The sequence below is a fragment of the Carlito syrichta genome, unplaced genomic scaffold, assembly GCF_000164805.1.
Source record: "Carlito syrichta isolate Samal-C Ts95f unplaced genomic scaffold, Tarsius_syrichta-2.0.1 Scaffold288411, whole genome shotgun sequence".
In the NCBI taxonomy this organism is placed as follows: domain Eukaryota; kingdom Metazoa; phylum Chordata; class Mammalia; order Primates; family Tarsiidae; genus Carlito; species Carlito syrichta.
The window spans coordinates 335,355-341,393 of record NW_007232507.1 but is presented as its reverse complement, the minus strand read 5'-3'; the positions used below and the strand labels follow the sequence as shown (position 1 = coordinate 341,393).

At 39.1% G+C, this 6,039-nt stretch overlaps 1 protein-coding gene across 6 annotated transcripts in view; it reads left to right on the top strand.

Annotated features, from left to right (window-relative positions):
- CNOT4 (CCR4-NOT transcription complex subunit 4) overlaps positions 1-6,039 on the top strand; it is a 151,485-nt gene that overhangs the window by 705 nt on the left and 144,741 nt on the right. The window lies entirely within an intron of this gene.

Here is a 6,039-nt window from a genome sequence, read left to right as displayed (position 1 = left end):
CCTCCCCCCGCCCCGGCCCGGGCGGCGGCTGCTTCCGAGCCCGCTGCCCGCCGGTCCCGCTCAGCCTCTCTGGGGTCAGCCTGGCCCCTGTGCCTGCAGCCGGCCCCACTGCCACGCGGGAGCAGCTCCCCGTCGCAGTCCCGACCACATCTGTCACCGTGAAGCCGGTGCCCCTTCCGACCCACCTGTTTCTCCGCTTTCTGGAGAATCGTCCGCCCTCTTTCCTGTGTAGATCCTTCCAACACACGCTTCCTGGAAAAGGGATACCCCGTGTTGGCTCCTGAAAGTAAGGGAAGTTGGGAAGTGCGTGAAGTGAGGTAGGATACTATACACGCTGAGAGTAGGAGTCAAGAGCCTTTATTCCGGGTACTGAGGGGAGGATCGTTTTCGTTTTGCTCTCAGTGATCTGTTTGTCGATTATTCGCTCTGTGGGGACGTGACTTTTTTTCTTTTCATTTTGGGCCGGTTCCCCCATGCTACTAAGCGGTTCCTTGGATTGCCTTTCCCCAGGACACTTAGTGTGGGCTCTGATCTTACCATTAAATATTAGCCTAAGCGTTTCCAAATGAGGTAAATCAGGCGTACACACAAATTTCATCTGTGAGCTCCACAAATAAATATAAGTGATACTTGGATGACATGTGGGTTATAGATGGGTTACATATCCCTCCTTTATTGACATTTGGGTTTTGACTGAGTTATATTGAAGTTCAGCTTAAATGATGACATTTTATTTGTGCTTTTAGTGGAAATTTCCTCTCCAGTTAATATCAGATTTACTAGTATTTTTTGGACTTGGAAAGTTCTCTCTTTTTGGTATTTCTAGGATGATAGCTGTCTGAGTAAATTGCTCTTGAAAATCTGTTAGTTACATATGAAAAAGAAAAATCGGTATTTTTAACATGAACTTAAATTCCCCATTTTTTTCATAGAAAAGAGAAGGACTGGGAAAAGAATGACAAAGCTATGCACATGCATGCATTTGGTAGAACTTACTGTTATTGTTATCTGCAGTAAAAAGCAGAAAACTAGACGCAAGAGTTGGCATGTGATGTCTGTTTTGGTGAAAGCAAAATTGAGATATACTGACTAATGGCATAATGGGAAGGAGGAGCCCTTGCTATAATCAGACCACTGCAAAATAAAGAACTAACGGAAAAGCAAACAGGATTACATAGTTCAGATTCAAACATCTCAAATGTAAACATAAACAAGACATTGTGTTCTTAAGATATATGTAATTTGTAAAAGTTATAATACCTTAATTGCAAATGCAAATCCATATGGTTCCTTTTTACTTTTGCACATTACTGGATTATTGTAATTTTTATAAATTTTACCTGTAAAAGTTGAGGAATCTTATATTTGGTGTTATATTCACTGATTATGATAAATGATTTGTTGTACCAAATGTAAACTAAGGTTAGAAAAACTGTTTATAAAACTTTTTTTTTCCTTTCAGCCACTTAATCCACAATTTGAGGAAACTAAATAAATCTCTACTCTTCCGAGACTTGGAAGCAATTTATATAGCAAATCTTGTCCTGAGCTACAACTTGAGGGTTTTTCAGTTTTTAGTAAAAACAAAACAACAACAAAAAAAACTACTTACATTTTATTTATCAATAGAAGCATATTTAATACAATTGATCAACTCCAAGTAAAAAATATACTTTTTTTTTGTAGTAAGCAGGTGGAGAAGCTTTCTGCTTTGAACCATCCTAACACAGGTTTAGAGACTCTTGGCAGTTATACCTGGCAGAATTGTAATCAAGTGTTTTAGGAGAGGACTTTTTGTCTGGCAGAAGGGTGTAAGTGATTTTAATACATCTTTTATGTTATTTTGTTTACTTTATTATTTTTTTGGACCAGTCTCAGCTCACTCTGTTGCCCAGGTTGTTGCAGTGGCACTATCATAGCTCACTGCAGCCTCAACCTCCAGGGCTCAGGTGATCCTCCCTCCTCAGCCTCCTGAATAGCTGGGACTACAGGCATGCACTACCATGCCTAGCTAATTTTTTTATTTTTCTGTAGAGATGATGTCTCACTATGTTGTCCAGGTTGTCTCCAACTACTGGGTTCAAGAAGTCCTCTGCCTTGCCCTCCCGAAGTACTGGGATTATAGGTATGATCTACTATGCCCGGCCCATCTTTTTAGAAAGGTATTTTTCTTCCCTCTGTGTTTTTTGCTTGCAGTTATCAGATTCTTGGCTTCATCCCTCTGAAGTCAAGATGAATTTACTTTGGGATCTTTAGTACATTTAAGCTTGGTATCTAAAAGTTCATTAACATTTTGATAGGAAATAGGAAGCTGCGATTTTAAACATTTTTGTGTGTTTTAAGTTTTTCGATAGAACGTTATGAATGTTGCAGCTTTTTACTTTCATGATTTCTTTTGATAATTTGGAATACGTTCTGTAGGTTCAGTATTTGAATTCTTCAGATGAATAGATTATTTCTATAAGGTTTTAAACATGAATTACTTGAAGTTGGCTTAGTAAAATTTGTGTTCAGAAAGCTGTACAGACAAATCTTTAGGGTGAGATGGTTATAATAAAATGGCAAGATACAGGAAAATAAAACTGTTTCTAGTCTCTTCAACTTCAGTCTAAATGGCCATATTAGCAATAAATTGCCACTCGTTACTTTAGAAAAGAAAGAGGGTGTTGCTTAAGGATGAACTGCTAGCTTTAGGGTAGTTTGAAATTAAATATGTTTTTTTGTACCTTAAGAGAATGAAAAAAAATCTTTTCAGTTTAGAGAGTTTGGTTTTAGAAATCTTTCTTCTCTCATCTTTTCTACTCTCAGTTTTAAAATGAAGCTATGTTTTCCTTTTTTTTATTTTATTTTATTTTTGAATTGGAGTCTCACTGTCACTCAGGTTGGAGTGTAGTGGCACACACATGACCCCCACATCCTCAACCTGCTGGGCTTAGGCAATCCTTCTGCCTCAGCCTCCCAAGTATCTGGGACTACAGGTGCACACCACTATGCCCTGATATTTTTTTTTATTATTTATTGTAGAGATGAGGTCTTGCTAAATTGCCCAGGCTGGTCCTTTTTTTTTTTTTTTTTTTGAGTCATATTCTCACTCTGTCACCCACGCTGGAGTGCAGTAGCACACTCATGGCCACCACAGCCTCCACCTGCTGGGCTCAGACGATCCTTCTGCCTCGGCCTTCCAAGTAGTTGGAACTACAGGCATGCACCACCATGCCCAGCTAATTTTTTGATTTATTGTAGAGATTTATTCTCGCCAAGTTGCACAGGCTTGTCTCAAACCTGCGGGCTCAGGCAGTCCTCTTGCCTCCGCCTCCCAAAGTGCTGGGATTACAGGTGTGAGCCACTGCGCCTGGCCCAGTTTTCTTTTCTTTTTTTTTTGAGTTGGGGCCTCACTCTGTCACCCAAGCTGGAGGGCAGTGGCATACTCACAGCCGCCGCAGCCTCTGCCTGCTGAGCTCAGGTGATCCTTCTGCCTCAGCCTTCCAAGTACAGGCATGTGCCACCTTGCCTGGCTAATTTTTTGATTTATTGTAGAGATTAGGTCTCACCAAGTTGTCCAGACTGGTCTTGAACCCATGGGCTCAGGCAGTCCTCTCACCTTGGCCTCCCAAAGTGCTGGGATTATAGGTGTAAGCCACTGCATCTGATTTGTTTTTTTTGTGACTGTAAATAATACTTGTTGAATATATTTAAACTTAGTGTTATTGTTTCTGTAGACTATTTAAAATAGTTTTAATTTGTGAAAACTTTAGCCTTGTTTTAAAATTCAACTAGTTAGCTCTCTGTCAGTAACTGTAATACTATCTTGACATTTTGTGGAGGAAGTTACATTCAGCTCAGTTGGTTCTGAAGAAAGTAGAGAAATAGGTTATAGAAATTTTTGCTGTTCTAAAGACAATATGACTAGAATGTACTACATACTTTTCTCAAAGGGTTTCTTAATCTAAATGGAACTTGTAAATGGTTTGCATCCCACTGGAATAGCATATATTGGATAAAACTTGTTTAGCACATTCTGAGATTTTATAAATTTTATGTTACTGCAAAGTATTAGGAAAAATCTGCAAATACCCATTCTTAAATAAAATATGGCAATATTGCCAATATTTTGAAGATTGTAATAGAACATATTTACCTCAAAAGTTGAGAGTACACAGATTAGAAGGATAGTATAACTGAGCAAGTTATTTTTGTAATACAAGGAAACAAGACAAGTTCGACTATTTAATCACTTATTTAGCAATTTTCTAAATGAACTTTTTTCAAAATTGTTTGTTTATTCATTTATTTGTTTATTAAGTCAGTCTTATTCTGTCTGCCAGGCTGGAGTACAGTGGTATGATCACAGCTTACTGCAGCCTCAGTCTCCTGGACTCAGGCGATCCTTCTGCTACAGCCTCCCAAGTCTCTGGGTCTACAGGCACATGCCACCACACCTGGCTAATTATTATTATTTTTTAGAGACAGGGTTTCACTGTGTTGCCTAGGCTAATCTGGTCTCAATAATCCTCCCACCTCAGGCTCTGGCTCCAAAATTATCTGTAATCTTACATATTATGTGGACTTCTTTATTAGAAAAGATTGTGTGGTAAATGCCAACTTTCTCAAATATAATAGAATCTAGTGGTTCTGTCACACATTTATTTTTGATGATATGCTCCTTTTTTTTTTTTTTTTGAGTCGTAGTCTCACTCTGTCGCCTAGGCTGGAGTGCAGTGGCACGCTCACGGCCACCGCAGCCTCGACCTGCTGGACTCAGTTGACCCCTCTGCCTCAGCTTTCCAAGTAGCTGGAACTACAGGCACACGCCAAAATGTCCAACTAATTTTTCGATTTATCATAGAGATGAGGTCTCAACAAGTTGCCAGGCTGGTCTCGAACCCACAGGCTCAGGCAGTCCACTCACCTTGGCCTTCCAAAGTGCTGGGATTATAGGCGTGAGCCACCTCACCTGGCCCGATTCTTTTTTTGATGTAAAGTTGTTTATAGAAAATTTCAGCTGGATGCAGTGGCTCACTTCTGTAATCCCAGCACTTTGGGAGGTGGAGGTGAGAGGATTGCCTTAGTCTAGGGGTTCAAGACCAACCTGGGCAATTTGGCGAGACCTTGTCTCTACAATAAATTTTAAAAAAAAAAAATTTTTTTTTTAAATGCCTGTGGCTCTGCTATTTGGAAGACTGAGGTAGAAGGATCACCTGAGCCCAGCATGTCGTGGCTGCTGTGCCAGTGAGTGTGCCACTGCACTCCAGCCTGGGTGACAGAGTGAGACTTCTACTTTAAAAAAAGAAGAAAAGAAAATTTTAGCACTATTTTGAGCCCTGAGATTTTGGTAGCATTTTTAAAAAAATCAAAGTGATAAATTACATGATATTAAAAAGATGATTACTTTTCTTGCAAGGAAAACGTTACACGGAAGTTTGAGTATGATTTTATTTTTTTCCCAAGGAATTTACATGTAAGGATGACTTCTTTATTATTAAACTTTTTTAACAGAGGCTTGTTTTGTTTTAAACTTTAATTGCATTGGACAATAAGCCAATGATATATTGCTATTAGGATGAGTCTATTTGAATAGGTGTATATGTCAGATATCTGTTCAGAAAGATTTTTTTTTAAGTTATGGCTACTAAAATCTCACCTCTTGAATATTGAAAGCAATTGTGGAATAGAATTGACACTCAAAATAATCAAAATTGGTTTGTGTATATGCTTAAAGCTAGTTATAATATCAAGGCAAAAAAGCAGTGTAATTAGAAGAATCAAATGTTTTCATCTAGAAATAATAGGTCACAGCAACTTGGATGGACTTAGAGTCTGTAATACTGAGTGATCTATCCCAGAAACAAAGAACTGACTACCACATGTTCTCACTCATAAGTGGACATAGAACAATTATCATATTACTATAAGAAAGGAATTGTCAGTAGTTGGAAACTGCCAGGGGAGAGGTGGGGTGGGATTGGCAGTAGTGGAAACCTGCCAGGGGAGGGGGGTATACCTCATCAACAAGGGTACCTGCATAATGAACATTTGTAT